Genomic DNA, 21,872 nt, shown 5'->3' on the forward strand with positions numbered 1-21,872 from the left:
ACAGGAATTTCAACTCTTTCCTTGGAAGCTTCAGAGGCCTCACGCCTCTCGAGACGGGCTGTAATAGAAGCTATGAGTGTCGCAACGGCACTCATTTCATCACTTTGCTTTCGTTATTTTCCACGTGAACTCCCAAACTCAGCTCTATGGACTGCCATCTCCTCAATAGTGTTCCAACCTTTATTCTGACCGGTATTATTTTGGAACCTACCATTCGCAGCTGCATCCAGAATGACCTTGTAATCATGATATAAAGCATTATAGAATAAGTTGCAAAGATACCACTGCTGGAAACCATGGTGAGGGACAGCTCGGACCAAACTTTTAAAACGTCCCCATGCTTCACAAAAGCCCTCATCAGGTCCTTGCTGGAAATTTGTAATTTTACTTCTCAAGGCATCAGTCTTTGCAAGTGGGAAGTACTTCTTGTAGAAGGCTAACGCTAGAGATGTCCAATCTGTGACTCCAGCTGCTACCCTATCAAGGTAGCGGTACCAATCTCGCGCCGAATCCTTCAAGGAGTATAAGAACATTATCCCCTTTACTTCATCCGGGTCACCCAGTAGAGTACAGTATGGAGCAATGGCAGTGAGTACGTGAAAATTTCCATATGCTTCAAAGGATCTTCGTCCGGTAGACCAGCAAACTGATTTCGCTCCACTAAATCAATATAAGAGGAACGAAATTCGAAGTGACCAGTAGTACGGGTAGGTAACACGTGTCCCTTTGGAATGTGCTGCTCTTTTGGGTGAAGATTGTCATATATCGTAGTCATGTTCGCAAAACTGAGAGTACTCAAGTCTTCCTCTCAAAAACTTGTCTTCTAACTGTGCAGAAGCAAAACTAGAAGCAAGAGTAAGCAACGGCCTCAAGGAACTAAAGTTCCTTGAGACAAGAAAAATAAACTAAAAATAAAGCAAACAGAATTACACCGCCTCCCCGGCAACGACACCAAAATTTGATACCGTCGTTTAGTATCAAAATTAAATTTATAAATCCGAACTAAAACTATAGCTAGTGATAGTAGGGGTCGAACCACAGAGAGACAAGATCAATTCTATTTGCTATTTTCAGTCTATAAAAGTAACAATTAAGTAGGGTTTTTGGATTGGTTTGATTCTAAAGACTAATTGACAAAATAAGAAATTTCTCAAACAAGATAAAAGGAAGATTGGGAACTTCGGTTCACCATGGCTAAGGTCAGGTCAATAGGGTAGCAGAGACCCTATAAAACGGTCTCAGGAAATGTGAGCAAGCCTTTCGATCAATGCTCAAATTAACCTTACGGTCTTCTAATTCCCTAGAATTTCTCAAAGCTTTCGCTCAAAGGAAATTCCAATCTAATGATAACTTTAATTACTAATCTTTCAATCTAGTAAGATAGGTTTAACAAAAGAAAACAAGATCGATATAGAAGAAAATCATACTAATAAATTGACCCTATTTTACGCCATGGCTCACCTCGTTCCCAATCAAGAAGATTAGCTATGCATGATTAAAATTATAACAATTGCAAAATTAAAAGCAAAGAATAAGCTTGACATGATTGGAATTGAAATTAAGACAAAAGATTAAAACTGAATTGCTGAAAACAAATTAGTTACAACAAGAATTGAATTAACAAGAAATTAAAGAAGAAGGAATTTGCATTAAAGCTTACTAATTAAATGATGAACAAAGTAATTGAATCGGAATCCGTCGTCGCACTTTCTTGTCTCCAAACTAGATCTAAACTGTTTTTTTTTTTAATAATGGAAAGCATCACCTAAAATTATTCTGCGTTCTACTGATAAACGATGCCAAAAGAGTAAATTACAATTGGGCTTTTAAAAGTCTAACACGAAAAATAAATCTCAGCCTCGAAACCTGGTCGATCGACTGAGTAGCATGGTCGATCGACTGGTGAGTGAGTCTGATCTGATAGCATCCATTTGAAATTCCACGGTGATCGATCAAGAGGTTGGTCGATCGACCAACCGATTTTTGTCTGATAATTCCTCCTCTCTTCAAAACAGCCACTTCACTCCAATGCACGCATCCCAAGGTGAGTGAGTACGAACTCCCTTCTTCCAAGCTTCCCTGAAGTTGCCTCCGGAGGACGATTTAGGCTTGATTTAGCTCACTTTCACTCATTCCTACAATAAATCATAGAAATCGCAAAGTAAACCGTTTCGGGAGAAATAGTAGCTTAAAGCTAACAAATACGCATGGAAATACGTGCCAAAACTGCAAATAAAGTGTATAGAATATGCACGTATCAAAGACTAATTGAAAGGAGTCCAATTAGTATATCCCATTCGGCCTCCATTGTAAGCATGATATATTCTTCTCTTTTATTCTTTGGTTTTTGCATGCAGAAGATCTAAATTAGTTTTATAACTAAACTAAGTTTTATTAAGTTATTAGTAGTCACTAATAAGAGATTAATGAATCTAAAAATTGGTATTAGAGCAAGAGTTGTTGCATGCAAAATCGGTTTTCTTTTTCCGAGTTAATATGTTAACAAATAAAACTTGTATTTTGTGATTTATGATGATAAAGGCCACGAAATTTTTACATGTTAAACATTCTGGTCCTAAATTGATTTTAGGTCATTTTTGATGATCTATGGTATTTTATTGCTCTTTAATATGTTTTTAGTATTTTTTATTACATTTTATTGAATAAAATGTCACTTAAATCACTAAAATTAGTTAGACTTCGTCTCTGCCCATGAAATTTTAGTATGTTGTCACGTGCAATGTTGATACACTCTATGTAAATTTTGAAATGAAATAGTTTTATTTTGCATGACTTATGATTTTAGATGTAAAAATCACATAAATAGTGATTATTTTAGTCAAAAATAGCTAAAATGAATTTTATGGCATAAATTTTTTTCCCAATGTTGTATATATGATATGAACATCAGATCTAAATTTGCATGTTAAAATTCGTCTGATTTTAATGGTTATTATTTTTTATGTGATATAAATTGATAAATAGCAATTTTAATAGTCATAATTGTAAATTCGATTTTTAAGCTTAAAAATTTGTCATTTCTAGGTTCTAGAAACGTATTTAGAATATTAAAAATTTTAATTTTGATTTATTGCATAATTTTATGTTTAATACTGAATTAAAGGGTTAAAATTATGTTTTATACGATTTATTTGTGAAATAAATAAAAATAATCTAAGGGCAAATTTTTATTATAATTTTGGGATGTTGAGAATTTTCCAGAATATACAAAATTATGATTTTGAAATTTTCGAATTTTTATGACCTAGTTGGGAATTATTTCTTTATTATTATGAATAATAGATGTTTAAAGAGCAATAATAAAATATCTAGTTGAATTATTGTCAAATGTTTAGTGAAGACAAAATTTTTGAGTCCTAAGAAGGTTGAGGTAATTAACTTGGACCTAGATTTGATTTATGTAATATTGTGTGATTTTAAAAGGTTAATTGTCACAATAATCCATAAAACCGGACCAAGTATACGATATTAGCTTAAATAGGGCGATTTGGCACATCACATGGCATGTTTCTTACATATATTAATGCTGCATTTTTAGTATGATTATCATATTTTATTTTATATAATTTTGAATTATGTAATTTGTACCTAGTATAGCCTTAGTTTTTAATTGGTATTTCCCGAAATGAATGGGGATATCGATTCGGTTGTAGTTAATGTGATCTCGTATCACTTTTATTTTATTTTGTTTTTCTTTTTCTTTTATAATGTATAAAGTAGAAAAGTTTTGTAATTTATTTATCCCGGAGTTCCTTGAAGGCGGTGCCATTCGATAAGGCGATCCAACAAACACGGTGTTGCCTTGGAGTGCGTGCCAAATGAAGTTCAAGGGATCAAAGGAGTTGGTTTCCGAATTTGTAAATAGTTTATTAGATTTACTATTTTAGGAAGGTCATACTAGGATTTTATTGTTTTTGCTTTGCATTTGTATTATATGTTTGCATGCATAGCCAAATCGCCATCACTACACATGCATATCATTTTATCGAGTCATCGAACGTGTCAATTATAATTAACGTAGTTCACCGCTTTAGTTCACTTAAAAACGTGATAGATAATAAATTGACAAGACCTCACACTAAATAATAATTGAGAATAAGCCTTACCAAATAGTAGAACCATGAATTCCAATTTCATAAGGAAGTAGGCTCGGCTCACCGGAGTGCTAAAATTGTTACGTTGGGTAAGTGGGTAGTAAATTGTTATTACATCGAAATTTGGATTGAGCTCAACGGAAGTATTCATGATCGTAGTCAGCTGTGTTCCAGGCTAAAGATAAATATTAAAGTGATTTTATCGACCGAGAGTTCTAGAAGTAGAATTGATTAAAAAGTTAATCCACTGAGTTATATTGATAAGGGATGAATTGGCTCACCATGCCCGAGTTAATATGAATTTGGATTACGGGATCATTTATAATAGTTGGGCTCACCTTTGTAATCCTTTACAGGGGCTAAGAAACATGGAAAAGCTAAGCAAGGGCGATGTTGATCTCCGTCTTGGGAATGGAGCTAGAGTAGCGGCCACATCCAAGGGAACTTATGTGCTTGTTTTAGCAAATGGATTTGAGTTGTATTTGCATAATTGTTTTTATGTACCTTCTCTTTCTAAGAACATTATTTCAATTGCTATGTTAGACATAGAGGGTTTTAATTTTGCCATTAAAAATAATTGTTGTATTATTTTTAGAAATGACTTGGTCATAGGCCGAGGCTCTTCTATTTATGGCATTTATGTTCTAGAAACTTCGAATCCAAGTAAAGACATCTATAATATACAATCAATGAAAATCAAATCAAGTGATCCAAATGAATCGTACATTTAGCATTGTCGATTGGGTCATATCAACGAGAATCGCATTAAAAGATTAGTTTCAACTAATGTTATTAAACCATTTGATTTTCAATCATATGGTATATGCGAATCTTGCCTCCTAGGCAAAATGACTCGTAATACTTTTAGTGGTAAAGGGACTCGAGCTAGTGAACTATTGGGACTTATACATACCGATGTATGTGGACCAATGACTATCACTGCTAGGGGTAATTATGACTACTTCATTACCTTCACCGATGATTTAAGTAGATATGGGTATATCAACCTAATGAAGTACAAGAGTGAAGCTTTTGAGAAATTTAAAGAATTTAAAAATGAAGTAGAAAACCAATTGAACGAGAAGATAAAGGCACTACGATCCGATCGTGGTGGAGAGTATCTTAGTAATGTCTTCGATTCACACTTGAAAGGTTGTGGCATTGTGTCACAACTCACTCCACCCGGTACACCATAACTTAATGGTGTTGCCGAAAGGAAAAATCGAACCCTACTAGATATGGTCCGATCTATGATGAGTCAAACCGAGTTACCCGACTCGTTTTGGGGATTTGCAATCCAAACCGCAATCAAATCATTGAACAATAGTCCGACCAAAGCAACCGAAAAGACTCCATATGAGATATGGAAAGGAAGGGTTTCTAATATATCCTATATGAAAATTTGGGGATGTGATGCTTACGTAAAAGTAAAAGCAGACAACAAGCTAGCCCCACGATCTGAAAAGTGCATCTTCGTAGGTTACCCCAATACCTCCCGAGGATATTACTTCTACAAACCTCAAGAAAACAAAGTGTTTGTGTCTAGTGAGGCTGTCTTTTTAGAAAATGAGTTTATATCTAAAAGACAGAGTGGGAGAAATTTTGAACTTGACGAAGTTCAAGAGCCACAAACCGAAGTAGAGAGGCAAGAAGACGTTCCTTCGTCGTCTAATTCTGTTGTCGTTCCTCAACCGAGGAGGTCGGGTCTAGTTTCTCGCCATCCTGATAGATATGTTGGACTTATCCAAGAGGATGGGAGTCTTGATGTGTTTCTTCTAGAAAGTGACGAACCCGCCACCTACAAAGCTGCAATCTCTAGTCCCAATTCAGCTTTATGGCTTGAAGCCATGAAATCCGAAATGAGTTCTATGCATGAAAATCAAGTTTTGAACTTGGTGGATTTGCCTGAAGGGGCAAGACCTCTTCAATGCAAATGGATCTTTAAAATAAAGAATGGTATAGAAGGACATGATGATGTCTACAAGGCTAGGCTAGTGGCAAAAGGTTTCACCCAAGTTCATGGTCTTCACTATGACAAAACCTTTGCCCCCGTAGCCATGCTGAGATCCATTCGGATACTGTTAGAGATCGCCGCATTTTATGACTATGAAATATAGCAAATGGATGTCAAGACCGCCTTTCTAAATGGGCATTTAGAAGAGGAGGTGTACATGATACAACCTGAAGGTTTTGTAGATCCTAAAAATCCTAACAAAGTATGCAAGCTTAAGAGATCCATTTATGGTCTTAAGCAAGCATCAAGAAGTTGGAACCATCGATTTAATCATGTTATAAAAGAAAATGGTTTTACTCGAAGTGTTGAGGAACCATGTTTATACATGAAGTTCAGTGGGAGCAATGTTGTGTTCCTAATATTGTATGTGGCTGACATACTACTTATTGGAAATGACATTCCTATGTTGTCCTCCGTCAAGGAGTGGCTAGGAAATCATTTCCAAATGAAGGATTTAGGAGAAGCACAACGCATATTAGGTATCAGGATCTATAGAGATAGACCCAAAAGGATATTGGCATTAAGTCAAGAATCTTATATTGACAAGATTCTTCGACGCTTCAACATGGACCAGTCTAAGAGAGGCTTAATTCCTATGGGTAGTGGGATTATTTTGAGCAAGTCTCAATCACCCTCCGAACCCGAAGATGTTGAACGCATGAAGTTGATTCCCTATGCGTCCGCTATTGGATTGATCATATATGCCATGATATGCACTCATCCAGATGTCTCATATGCTTTAAGCATGACAAGTAGATATAAAGAGGATCCAGGTGAGAGTCACTGGATAGCTGTTAAGAACATCCTCAAGTACTTGCGAAGGACTAAGGATTCTATCTTAGTGTTTGGAGGAGACTCCGAGCTATGTGTTAAGGGTTACACAGACTCGAGCTTTCAAACAGATAGAGATGACATGAAATCACAAGGTGGATTTGTGTACATGCTCAATGGTGGTGCCGTAAGCTGGAGAAGCTTCAAGGAAGCTGTGATTTCGGATTCTACTACGGAGGCTGAGTACGTTTCAGCATTAGAAGCTCCCAAGGAAGCTGTGTGGATTAGGCAATTCTTACCGCCAAAGATCCCATTACTCTCTTTTGGGACAACAATGGGACAATCTTCCAAGCTAGAGAGCCAAAGTTTAGTAATAGATCTAAACATGTACTTAGAAAATTTCATATTATTGGAGATTTTATTGAAAGAAAGGAAATTGCGATTTGTAAGGTTGGGACGGATGATAAGTTAGCTGATCCGCTCACCAAGCCTTTATCGCAGGCTAAACATGATGGACATGTTGTATCCATGGGGCTTAAACGTATGCCCAGTTTGTACTAGACTATTTGATATGAAATAAAATGTTGTTTTATTTGTTCATATAGAATAATCGCATTTGTCTTTTAAATTTTTGTTTCTTTGTCATATCCAAATGGGTTGTTGAGACAATATTAAACCCCATTAAAGTGAACTAGATTGACATAGTAAACGCCCATAGTTACTTACATGAGGTGACATCTCGAAGTAACTAGAGTGTGATGCAATTGATGGCAAGTTCAAATGCCATAGAGTCATGAGAGATGATTAGTCGATCACATAGGCAGACTTTATGAGACACTCTGTCGGGCTTATGACCGCTTATAGAGTTCTGGAAATTTTTATAGCCTGGTCGTGGCGAGAGCTACTATAGTATTCTTATGAGTCAATTCTTTGACTAAAGACTTTTCGCCTAAGATGGCACAACTTCAAAGTGACTTTGATTTGTGTTCAATGACCTTCGTAATTGGGGTCAAATGGGCACATTTTGGATCATGATGAGCTGTGGATATGCGAAGGGAAAAGTTCAACAGGAATTGTTCACCCCGAGTCAGGGTTATCTTATATCTCATGGCCACTCGAGGAGTAATGAACTGGAAATGCGTGGCCATGCTCGGAAGGTATCTACGGTAGATAATTTCGGTCAGACAGTTATTCTCCAGATCGAGGAAACCACTCTTGATATGATCAAATGCAAGTACGACCTGCAAGACACCTTGCATTGAGTGGGAGATAGTAATAGGACAAGAGAATTGGTGACGCACACTTGTCTCGGACAAGTGGGAGATTGTTGGAGTATGTGTCCTCGATAATAATGTGATCACATGTTTAAATCTCATGATAATAATATATGAGGGAAAGTTATACTTTATTGCCAACTGATCCACATTAATCGGTAATTGTTGGCTGACTAGAGTTTGACATTACTGTCGTATGACGGTGGTGATCAGTTGATCCCTTAAGGTCATACCTATAGGGTAACACTCTTAATTGATAAATTAATTAATTGTATTATGATGCAATTTAATTAATCCTTTAAAATAGATGATGTTTTATTATTGTTTATGAAACAATTATAATTAGAATGAATAATATATTATAATTACAAGGTGTTGTGAATTATAATTAAATGGTCCATTTTAAGTATAAGTAATCATGTATTGCTACTTGTGTTATTATTTTGTATGTAATGATTTTTAATATGTTAAAAATGCATTACATGGACATATGTCTAGTAACATGTCACATATGTCACAACTACAATTGACAAAATAACAAAGTTAAAATGGAACTCCATTTTACAAATGGAGAACCGGTTTTCTCCATGTAGTGGGGGACAATATTGCTTTTATCTTAATTGTTTTAAGACAACCTAATTATGATTAGGTTTAGGCATGCAAACCTACATTTCATTGTGAAGAACAATTTGTAGGAATGAGGAGCATGCATTAGCCTTGTGTAACCCAAGGGTGCCGACACCCCTCTCTCCCCTATACAATATGAGAATTGTTTTTCTCATTCATTTTTTTTTTCCATTCTAACCTTTCTATAATCTCTCTAAAACAAAATCCTTCTATATTGTTTTGAGAAAAGAATAAGAACATCATTCTAAATACTAATATTGAGATCTAATTACTAGTAGTAGTAATAAAATTATATTAGTAAATTTAAAGGAACATCTACTAATTTCTAGTAATAAAATTAGTAAATGTATTAAGAGGAATTACCTTGGTACAATCCTTAAGGAGTAGATCCCATAATTGGATCTAGGGGTTTTTCACTTGGACCATTTGGATTTTTACTTAAGAAGACTAATTGGAAGGAGTCCAATTAGTATATCCCATTCGGCCTCCATTGTAAGAATGATAGATTCTTCTCTTTTATTCTTTTGTTTTTGCATGCATAAGATCTAAATTAGTTTTATGACTAAACTAAGTTTTATTAAGTTATTAGTAGTCACTAATAAGAGATTAATGAATCTAACACTTTCATCGGTTTCTCGTCTCAAGCCTAGCATGTAGGTATGACGGTGTAAAAATCTTCTTTTATCATGTTTTTCATTTGTTTCATGACTATAACATGCTAAATCATGCATAACATGGTCCAAACGTGGGATGAATGAGCCATAACCGGGTTTTTGGTTGAGGCAGGGGCTGCTTATGTAGCATGCAGGCTCGCGCCTAAAGCCCCTCACGTTAAATCCAAACCGTGTTTGGTCTCTTCTTCTCCTTTATTTTCATTTCATATTTGTAATCGGTTTTTACCATTTCCAGTATTTCAAACCATTTTCATGACAAGTTTTTAACTATGAAACTTTTTTCACCCTTGGTTCCTAATACCATTACCGTTTAATCCGTGTTTCGGTGATAAAATTTGGTTAATTACATTATAAAAGGTATTTTTAAACCTTGTATTTCATTTCTTTACATTTTGAAGGGTATTTTAAAGCCTTTCTCATTTCTTTACATTTTCAAAAAAAATGTATTAGTCACCAACACAAAATTATCCTTGGTTCTACATACCATGTCGGGTTTTAACCCAAGTACGGTGATGAACGTTGACTAATCACAAACAAATGAACTTAAAATAATTAGTTCATAATCTTTTTCAAAACTATTCATGTCAAGCTTGCAAAACCGAACCCGATGTCGACTATTGTCAAAAAAATGACGATTATTCAAGTCTCGTTCTTCAAATTAGCACAAAAATGGCCTAAACGGCCTTTTCAAATCAAGACGGGTTTAAACACCCATTTTTCAATACATTTTACGAACGTTTCCAATGGTCAGAAGACGTCTTTCATCGTCTGTTGACTCGCGCCTAAACAGGCCATTTATTTTTACATTTTCAAACCATAGCAGACCTGCTTGCATCGCAACTGGCTCGCGCCTCTTCTGGCTGCCTGATGCAGGGTCTGCTTCCTTCCAGCATTTGTCTAGGACGATCCCGACTTTAGTTAACCCGATTACAGGACGGTTCAGATGACAAATCTGCTCATTTTACATCACATTTGCAAAACGCCTTACTAAGACAAATGGATCACGTTATGCACCATAAACCTAATTTGGTAAATGGATGTTTAATTTCCATCTTGCATGCAAATAAACATTAAATCCAACTTGACATAAAATACTTGATACTTGGATTAAACAAACCGACATAGAAAGCTCACATGTTAGGTTCAAACTAGTGGATGCGCATTCATGCATTTACCCGTTTTATCAACTTTTGCATTTAACCAACCAATATCGATCAGTAGAGGCCGCTACCGTGGGCGGGATTGGGTGTCCGATTAAAGGGCTTCCCAATACATACCTTCATCTCTTACTCAGAAACTTTGGATAGTGGACGACCTTATCCAGGGCGTACGAGAGTCATTCTAGAGATAGGATGCTAAAGATGGACGATTCCTTATCTTTAATGCCTATGTCAAACACCGCTTTTTGCCTTAGTTGACCTAGGTATGAAATGTATTCGAACGGGTTCCAAGCAACCCACAAATGCTTGGTGGCGACTCCGAACATCTCTTGCATCGTTTCAAGACCCTTGCCGAGACGAAACTGACCGATCTAAAACGATCCGGTCGAAAGCATCTTTACGCCGCCGAGCGTGGCTTTCAAAAAGACTGCTGCCGTGTCCACAGATCGGATGGGCATCCGCAGGTGGGCCATGTCCACAATAAGCAATTTTCGTTAAAGGGTGGGTCTTTCTGAGAACCGTTGAAAATATTAATCTTGGTTTGAGAAATATATGGGTTGTACAGCGGCAAAGAACTCTCGCTGGGGAATAATATATCATAATAGCTGGGGAAAATGTTGACTGACTGGGCGAAGAAATACACTTCTAGGAAATATGCGGAGTAAAAATATCCCTAGTACTAGAGGAAATATCCAAAAGTGGGAAAATATAGGACCTGGGCTCACTAATAATTAATTCGTAAGGAATTAAAGGCAAGAGCCGTTGCGAAATGAGCTGGAGAAGAGGCGTAGCAGAAATGTGGCTTGGGGAATAGGCGCAACAAATGTCGCATTTTCTTCCGAGTTCACTCATTCCTGAGTAAAACAGAACTCAAGCGTGAGTTCTTATTTCATTTAAACAAACCTTTCTTCTTCTTCTTCTTCTTCTTCTTCTTCTTCTTCTTCTTCTTCTTCTTCTTCTTCTTCTTTCTTCTTCTTCTTCTTCTTCTTCTTCTTCTTCCTTTCGACAAACAGCCGAAGACGCAACCAAATTTCACAAAAATTTGATCGGAACTCACAAAAAATCATGACTAATCCAGGTATGCATCCCGTCTTTGATTTATTTTGAATTTGTAGCTTGAATTAGAGCTAGAAAACTTCGGTTTTATGCCCTAAAATTTTGAAAATTTGAGGGTTCCTTCCTAAATGAATTTGTCCTTTGAAATTGACACTAGAAATGCGTAATTGAACATGCTAGGAGCATAACCATGTATTGGTTTTGAATTTTCGTCGCGTATTGATGAAATGAGACCAAAATGAGACGATCTTTTACTATACTGCTTCAAATGGCTCGAAAATGGTCTTAAACTAGTCTTTTTTTTTTATAAAACTTGATGTTTTGGAACCCTTGAATGATGGGTAAATTCGATATCATGTCGGAATTTCGGTTTGTGACAGGTCTTACGGGACACTTTTCGCATGGGTTTAGGCTTATAGTAATGTAATGCTGCCAAAATTTTGACTTGTCACCATGATTAAGCTAGGTCTAGACACGTAGGAACGTGACTTTATCATACGTGCTGACTTGCTTGGTGGTAGTGAAAGAAATGGCTTACAAAAGACGGCTTAAATGGCCTTTAAATGCTTCGGCTTGCTCTTTTTACAAAGGACTTACCTTCTACCTCAGGGCGAGACCCCATGGAGATGGATATCGATCCCCATTAGGCCATGCTAGTTTAGATGGGGTCGTAGAGGAGATGGAGGAAAAGGAAGAGGTGGCCAAGAGGGTCACCACGAGGAGGAGAGGGCGTCAGCTTGTGCCTGCGCCTCAGTGGGCCGATAAATGGGATGTCCGGCATTTCATTTGGGCAGCAGAGAGCCACTTGTCGTTCCATATGGGAAGAATGATGCTAAGCTTTCAATTTAGTCTTGTATTGTATTGAGTCTATCTTTATATTTTATCTTCTTTACTTAGCTTAGAAGCTAATGAACCTTCGGAAAATGCAGGAGGCCGACAATATGAGGTCATTTTCTCGGTATACGACCATGATGGATGCCTTCGAGAAGCTCTCGGAGGAGGAAAAGGCGATCATCGATCGTGGATCCTTCGCAGCTTTGGTGAGAGGTTGGCAGGAGATAAAGGGGAAGAAGATTCGGGCCAACATGTGCCTGATTCGAGCATTCTTGGATCTCTTCTGGGACACGACCTCAACTTTTCATATGCCCTTTGGATAGGTCGGGGTTACTTTGGAGGACTACGGCATGATCTCCAGCTTGCCTTGTGGAGAGGACCGGATAGTGTGGCAGGCGACGGTCACGAGAGGGGATTCAGCTGAGGCTAGGGGTTTTATCGGCTGGAACCTGGCCAAGGCTGCGACTAGGGTACCCGGCGAGAGTGCAGATGGTTGCATGTGGTGGTATGGTGCCTCCTCCACCGTGTACAGCTGAGCAACGAGCCCTAATGTGGCTCTCGTGGTTTATGTCTTTCATCTACTTCAGAGATAAGGGGGGAGGCTGTCGACAAAGCTTCTTCCTTTTCTTACTGACTTGAGTAGCCTAGGTTGTCTGGACTGGGCTACTCCTAGCTTCGCGGCCCTCACACGGTACATGAGGGCCATGGTTCATCCTGAGTTTTTTTCTCTAGGGGATTTCTCCTGCTACTATTGGTCCAGGTCTTATTCTGGAGGCATGAACCTTCTTTATTTCTCTTTATTCGGTAAATTTAGATAATAGATCACTTTATAAATGAAATATCATTTAGAAAGGATTAGGAAATGAAAGATCATTTGAAATAAATTCGAATAAGAAGTAAATGATAATGAAAGATCATTTTGAAATGATAGCCGTATGGTTTGAGAATTTGAAGTGAAGCGAATGATAGATCATTTTGAACATGAATTTTCCGGAAATTTGAATTGAATAAAGGATTATTTTGATTATTCGTGACAAAATGAACGATCATTTTTTTTTTCAGGCATGAGTGTACTCGTATTTCCCCAGCTTTGCTCCTACGAGAGCTGCAGACATGGTGAGGGAGCACCCCATGGTAAGAGACTGGATCATGTGTCGACGGAAGAGCCAACGGTCTACTTACGACACCTGTAGGAGGGGTGTTAACGTTATACAACATGACAGTGTAAGCACTCTTTCTTACTTCGTTATTTGTTTTTCTTGATTAGCAATGATCATAGGAATTACCCATGGTATCCATTTTAGTGGGTGCCGAGACCCTGGGCTGACTATGCTAGCGCTCCAGCTTTCGTTGCTGACGTTCTCCGACGTAGGAGTTTGATTATGCTGCTTCTGACAACGCCCATGGGACCTGTGTGGTACCTGGGTGAGTGGTTGGCTCGGCAATGCCTTTGTGACGTTTTCGTGGTTCCCATCACTCCTCCATGGAGAATGTTTAGGGAGCCTTCGGAGGCTGAGAGGACGGTGATACGTGCATTTTATATAGTTTGTTTAAGTCTCTTATGCACGTATTTCTATGCGGTTCTCGTAGTTCTATGCTACGAAATGCCCCGAATATTCTACTTTGGATTGTTTTGTTTTATTTGCAGGAATGGACCCGAAAGTTGCAGAATCGAGCCTCTTAAAGTCCGTTTACCTTGCATTTAGGAAATGAGTGGATTTGGAGCGGAAACGCTGCTTCCTTGGGATGCGTGAAGTGGTCATGGAACAATTCAACGAGCAAAGGAGCTGACTTCAGTGGTGAATCGTCGATCGAGAGCTTTTATGTTCGATCGAGTGCCTAAGAAGAGAAGAAGACCTCGATCGAATGGATTATTTGTTCGATCGAAGGGTGCTATTTTGGAGATCCTCGATCGAGTAGTCATTCCACTTGATCGAGTGGTTTTTGTTGGCTTTTGTTCGATCGAGCATTTCCAAAGTGTTCGATCGAGTGACTAGTTAATAGACGCGAGATTTTATTATCTTACGTCGTGTTTTAGGTTTAATAAAGATCTCCCCTATAAATAGGAGAGACATAATTAGGTTTTAGAGAGAGAAATATTGAGTATTAATCAGACGTTACTTCCTCTTTTCCGGATCGAATTCTTTGTAACCTTTCATCTCTCTTTTATATTAATTCTCTTTTGCTCATCATGCTTGTTCTTGCCTTATTTCTCGTTCTTGTTTTATCTATTATTATGCTTAGCTAATTCTTGAATGCTAGAATTAGGGGAACCATGGTAGTATAGCGATGATGCGATAGTTGGCTTAGAATGTCTTGTTGGTAGAATTGTTTCATTAGCAATATAATTGTAATCATTTAGTTGAATGCATGCAACTGAATTAGTTAACTTGGTTGAATTCAGACCTAGATCGAATGATTGGAATTAACAGACCTGTTATGAACAATAGAATACTTTAATGAGGGCGAAAGCTAAGTTAGTAGTATTTTAGGGGGAATTGCGGATCGAAAGGACCTTTCCTTTACCCTTCTCACATCAGACCGGCTGACCTACATTTAGCTGATTTGTGTAATATCGTGGTGAACCGACATCCTGGCATATCTCTTTCTATCTGATTTTTCTCTTATTTTATACCTTGCTTTTATTAGTTTAGTTCAAATACTCGAACCCCCCCATCTTGTGACCTTAGACAGATCGAATGACAAGTAGATAGTAACCGCCTCCCTGTGGATACGATACCCGACTTACCTCTGCTGCAATAGTAGAGCCAGTTGGTTTTATTTTTTATAGGGTTGCGACAGCCGTGTCATACGGTTGACCTCGCCGGAGCGAGTGGCGACGCTCTTTTCCTTCCTGAGCTTGAGTACTCGGAGTCCGTGCGGAGGAGCCTGTCGTACTAGCCGATTGTGGTGAGTATACTTATTCCTTTGGCTAATAGAAATGATGAATTCTTTTGAACATAGCTTGGAAATGACGAACTTGGCTTGAGAGTATATCGATATGGCGGGCATCGAGCCCCCAGCTTTTCCCGAGACGCTCGAGTACCCAGGCCCAGCTGGTACGACGATGTCCATGGAGATTTTGTCCTTCATTGAGGCCGTGACGGAGGCTGGACTCGACGAGTGGCAGCACGTCGTGAGGAGGGTAAGCCCCCAGTTTAGACTTGTCTTATCTTTCTTGAAATGATCGCGTCATAACATGATATTAATCCTTGTTGTTGTTGTTTTTAAAAATGCAGGTGGCGCCATCGAGGCATGTGGAGCTGTGGAGGATGGCCAACTAGTTGCGAGCGACAGCTGTGGAGGCTCTTTCAGGTGGCCCGAGTCGGCAGGTATGAACCTCCCTTTATTCTTTCTGATATGCATTTGAAATATTTTTGTAGCACTTGCCCTTCTATGTTTTGTTTGTTTTTACTTTTAGTCTTTTCTTCCTTTTAGAAGGAGCACGAGCTGGAGGAGTCACGTGTGGAGACAGCCCGCCTGTCGTGAGAGTTAGAGTTTCAAGATGCTGACATCGCCGTTCTTGACGCGATGGTGGTAGAGTTGAGGGGTCGTTTGGCCGATCATCTTAGGTAGACTGACCTACCTTTAGTTGATTTGTGTAATACCATGGTGAACCGACATCCTGGCATATCTCTTTCTATTTGATTTCTCTCTTATTTTATCCCTTGCATTTATTAGTTTAGTTCAAATACTCAAACCCCCCATCTTGTGACCTTAGACCGACCGAATGACAAGTAGATAGTGACCGCATCCCTGTGGATACGATACCCGACTTACCTCTACTGCATTAGTAGAGCTAGTTGGTTTTATTTTTGATAGGGTTGCGACAGCCATGTCAAATTTTGGCGCCGTTGCCGAGGAGGCAACTATTTTATTTGCTTGTTTTATTTTTGTCTGTCTTTAGCCTCAGGGAATTTATTCCTTGAGGCATTCTTATCTTTTCCTCTAGTGATGTTTTGATAGGTCCTACAGGTCCTACCTAGGCAGATCTAGGTAAAAGATCATCAAAGGGAAGGCTTGAGTACCTTTGATCTTCCACCTATGTTCCATCCTTTGGTGCAACAGGTGGAGCAATGTGAGAGATGTGGCGTTGTTGGGCACGAAGCTGTTATTTGCTTGGCGGGGAATGACAAAGTCTATGCATTTAGGCAGCGTAGACAAGCTAGTCAACCCTTTTTATATGTGCCGCCACATCCGTTTCACCAACTAGGCTATCAAAAGCCTCCTTTTGTTTGGCCACCGCAACAACAAGCTCCTCCTGATAAACAGAAAGAAGAGATTATTGAATTGAAGTCTTTGGTGAAGGCACTTGCACTTCAATTGCAAGAAGATGATAGATTTATGGAAGCTCAAATCAATGAACTTGAGTCTCAAATAGCTCAGTTAGATGCTGAGTCAAACTTTAGGCACACAGAGAAGGTATACGCTACCTACACCGAGAGTGTTCTTTCCTATGAAGGACCTGAGTTGCCTATCGACAATAATGGCGTATATGACTCGGAATATGAAGATCTATATGAAAACGAAGCAACATACGAAGACTTTTGCACTGTCCAGCAACAAACACTCAATCGAACTAATTACAGTGTGCGATCGAGTGGATTATATGAGGAAGTGTTCGATCGAAATGAATTACCGTACTCGATCGAACAGTTTTCATGAGGAAGACCTAGATCGAGCAGATCTTTTTGTTCGATCGAGTACAATTCAAGAGAAAAGTTATCGATCGAGTACAATCTTTGCTCGATCAAACATAATGGCCACGAAGAGCATTGCTATGTCATCTAGGTCCCTTTTGGATGACGATTTTGAAGAAGACAATGGTTATGGTGAATTCCCCGATTGAAAAGCCGAGCTGGACGCTCTAGAGGCTGCAATATACGGGATAGAACCTGACGTAACTCTTAATTGCGCACATTTAGTCCCCTAATTGAACCTAATTTGCATACTAATATAGCATTTCATGGCCATTTTATCCGTCAATTCCTTCTTATTTTGCTTTCCTATTGCATTTTATATGTCTTATAGGAAAGAAGAAGATGAGGCGGAATTCCCGTATCTCGCTCATATTCGGAAGCTTGTTGACGATCTTGGATGGACTAGTATGAAGAGGGGGCAAGAATGAAGACCAAGGATGAAGGAATAAAGAGTGTATAGGAGGATCATAGGCTTAAAATCAAGGAGATGGAACCATGTCCTAGGATCTGCACGTCTCAAGCTCAGGACGCACGTCCCAGACACTAATCCGAGCGTCCCGCAGTCAATCCGAGCGGATTCCCTTACAGGATCAACCGTGCTTCAAGCCAGGACGCGCGGATTTCCTTGGGACTTGCTACATGATCCGCGCATTTCTCTCGGGACTTGCAAAGCTCTATTCAACATTTAAGCATTGTCATTTACTAGTCTACCCTTGCTTAACCTAATTATGTACCACTATATATACTCCATATATAATAATCAAAAAGGGAGAGTCCTTTTAGTTTAGATTAAGCCCTCTTAGTGGAGGCAAAGCTTCTTTAGATTAGATTAAACCTTGATTAGGAGTAGATTAGAATAGGTTAATCTCAATCATTCCACAAAATTACATATTAATCTTTCCTTAATTATTGTTCAAGCTTTATTATTGGGTAATTGAAGATGATTAGGTTATTATTTGGAGATTTGACAACTGTTCATGAATTAATCAAGTTCTCTTCTATTATTCCTTCATTTCCATTTGTTCATCTTAAGTTTGGTATAATCTCTTTACGCTTTACTCATTATTGTTTATTTCCTCACTCTTTAATCATGTTTATACTTGTTGTGATGATTGACACCATTGATAACATGTATTCCATGATAATGAGTGAGTAGTTACTTAGCTAGGATTAGTGGGGGATTAGGGGAACTATAACATGGGGGTAGGTCCATACTTAATCTAATATGTTATCTTATGATTGCTTGCTTGTTGTAATGTCAACCTATGCCACACGTTATGTTTGATGAAATGCTAGACTATGAAACCTTGCATTTTTTACCCATCTCTTATCTATTCAACAAGACTTGTAAGATATAAACCAACTTGAGTCTTGCTAGACCATGCATAGAAGTGAATAGGAAGAAAGTAAGTCGACTTGTAGGTGTTGTACAGTCTAGACGACTCGGCTCCGGGACCAAAATCTTCCTATGAACCGTAAGACATAAACTAACTCGGTTCCTCTACAACATTAATTGCTTGCAACTATGGAAACATGTTTGTATGATCAACACCATGAATCCCCTATGAAACCATGATATCCTAGCGCTCTTAGTCATTTGTTTACATCCTTCCTTTTGTTGCTTGTTTACTTTCCATTGCTTTTATTAGATTAGAATCATCAACACATTTTAATTGTGACAACCCTTGGCACAACTATAATTAGATTGAACAATTTGAGTACCCCCATCCCGTGGATCGACCCCGACTTGCTTGATATGCTAGTAGTTAGGTATAAATGTGTTTGATGGCGTACAACGACACGTACCATCAGAACCCACAAAGGAGGGGAATGAGAAGGTAGCTGAGTCCGGGAATAGTCCTAGCACGATAGAGGTAATATATTCTTTTATCTATGATTCCGGCTTTAGGAGCAACCGACCTGAGGTAATTAACGATAACTTCATGATTATTGCTATGACTAATAGTAAATTACCTCATGTGACTTATGCTTTATGTTTCAATACTCCACCCCCTCCCAGTTGGACAAATAAGCTAATAATGTTTCACCATATTGTCATCGGAAATTTGTTATGCTGAGACGGTACTTTGGTTTGCTCTTATATGCTCCTTTTCTATTTTGGTGCTACTTATGCTTTGGTGTAGCACATGTGCAGATTTATGATCTTATGCTAAGAGCTTTGAGTTGCTTTGATTGTGACCAACTGGAGCAATTGGATGAAGAAAAGAAGGTCGAGGTGGGACCTTTCTGAAACTAGCAATATCCGGGAGGCAACTCGGAGTTTTAAATTGTTTAGTTGATTCTCTAACATTTCAGTTTTGTTGTGTGTGTAATAAATTGTTTTTAAACCATAGACTGTGAACGATTTAGGCTTGGTTTTTGGTCGACATTTGTCTGCAGGTACCTCTCTATCGAGCACTCTTTTTACTCGATCGAGTGCTTGACTCCTTCGATCGAGCACTATTCTTCTCGATCGAGCAACCGCAGATGATGACTATTCGATCGAGTAATTTCTCTTCCTCGATCGACCACTGTTGCAGCTCCTTTTCCTCGATCGAGTATTATATTCTTTCTCGATCGAGTACACTTGTTTTGATTCGCTTCCAGTGATGTTGTTATGTAGCTGTTTGCGACCTCCCTTGTTGCTGGCTGGTTTGGGGAGGTCCCTACTTCGCGTGTTTTTGTGAGTTTTTTCCGCAGCTTCACTCTCTTATTTTCAGTTTGCATTTCCTTTCCCTATTTTTTCGTACAATGAGGGCATTGTACGGTTTGGTTTGGGGAGGTTATGCATCCATATCTGTGTCTGCATTTATGTTTTATTGCATTTCTGTTATCACGTTTAATTTCTGTATGAATTGTTGTTTATTTTTATAAAAATTCAAAAATCTCATAAAATTCAAAATATCACGTTTACTTTTGCATGTAGGTCGAGTCGGAACGGTAGATTTCAATGATGAAATTGCACTATGATTTGTCACTTTGCTTAAGCCTTGCATTAAACTGTTATCTTTTAGCTTTGTCTTATTGCATATCTACGAGTTAATGTTAAAATACAGCTGAACAAATAGACTTGACCTGATAATTTTGGCAAACTAATTTCTAAGGTTTTAGGGCCTAATAACTGGTGTCATTTATGACCAGTTTCTGTAAGATTGTGAGTAGTTACTTCTTGCGTAACATGTTCATCAATTTGCACAAGTATGAAATTCAATTGCTTATTGCCTGCATACATTCGGGTTAGTGGTTGGTGTCACAAGCAGGGAGGTGTTTACATTTCCGTTTCTTCCATTTTTACCCATAAGCTCCACATTTAGCCAAATTTGCCTTTTGACCCTTAAGTACATCCAAATTCAGCCTGCCTTTTCAAGCTAGTTTAGTGTATGTTTTTGCGGTATATTATTTATTGAGCCGAGTTTGGTTTGTACTTGATTATCGGAGTTGGTAATTTATGAAGAAGAAGGAGAGTTGAAATGATGAAAAAAAAAATGTGAAGAAAAAAGAAAGAAAAAATCAGAAAAAAAAACCGTGAAAAAAGAAAAAAAAAAAGAAAGAAAAAGAAAAAGTTTGATTGTGATGGTTTTTACTCCTATACCATATTTTTATTTTATGAGGAGTATTTGTTTGGTTGAGTGAGTTTGTGTGCCAAATGAAGGGCACTTGTCCTTAATTTTATTGGAATAAGAATCGGATATGGTTCATTTGGTTATGTTAAGTTAGCTAGCTTGGCTATTAACCTCACATTTCAAGAAATGTTTTGCTTTTTCTTACCTATTACCTCACGTTTCCATATTCTTGTCAGTCCTCGGCTGTGACAGACCTTGTTTGGTTGGAGTGTATGTGTACGGTAGCTAGAATTGTCTATCATATTAGCTGCATGCATGTTTATGTGGGTTGTAGTTTAGGTGAGCGACTATTTTCTTTCTCTCTTACATTCATATGCTTACCCTTTGCTTCATGAGAGAAGAGTGGCCCGTGAGAGTCCATCATTAAAGGTCTTGCAAGGTCGACGGTTCAGCCTTATTTATAAACATCCCATAACTCGTTTGCATTTGACATTTTTGCTATAAGTGTTAGTTTGCTGCATTAAACTGGTTTAAGTGGGCATTCGTAGCTAGCTCCGAGCTTACTTTTCTGTTCCATTAGTTTGCATTTAGTTTACTCGATGACGAGTAAAGGTTCAGTTTGGGAAGATTTGATACGTGCATTTTATATAGTCTTTTTAAGTCTCTTATGCACGTATTTCTATGCGGTTCATGTAGTTATATGCTACGAAATGCCCCGAACATTCTACTTTGGTTTGTTTTGCTTTATTTGAAGGAATGGACCCGAAAGTAGCAGAATCGAGCCTCTTAACGTCCGTTTAGCTTGCATTCAGGAAATGAGTGGAATTGGAGTAGAAATGCTGCTTCTTTGGGATGCGTGAAGTGGTCATGGAACAATTCAACGAGCAAAGGAGCTCACTTCAGTGGTGAATCATCGATCGAGAGCTTTTACGTTCGATCGAGTGCCTAAGAAGAGGAGAAGACCTCGATCGAATGGATTCTTTGTTCGATCGAGGGGTGCTATTTTGGAGATCCTCGATCGAGTAGTCATTCCACTCGATCGAGTGGTTTTTGTTGGCTTTTGTTCGATCGAGAATTTCCAAAG

General features: G+C 38.4%; 1 non-coding gene across 1 annotated transcript; it reads left to right on the forward strand.

The window, feature by feature from the left end:
* The first annotated feature begins 291 nt into the window (after positions 1–291).
* Positions 292–400, forward strand: LOC141588834 (small nucleolar RNA R71). Its single transcript, XR_012519804.1, has one exon. It is a non-coding gene; the product is annotated as a small nucleolar RNA R71 (small nucleolar RNA).
* The last annotated feature ends 21,472 nt before the right edge of the window (positions 401–21,872 follow it).

Source organism: Silene latifolia, chromosome 6 (genome assembly GCF_048544455.1).
Source record: "Silene latifolia isolate original U9 population chromosome 6, ASM4854445v1, whole genome shotgun sequence".
Taxonomy (NCBI): Eukaryota; Viridiplantae; Streptophyta; class Magnoliopsida; order Caryophyllales; family Caryophyllaceae; genus Silene; species Silene latifolia.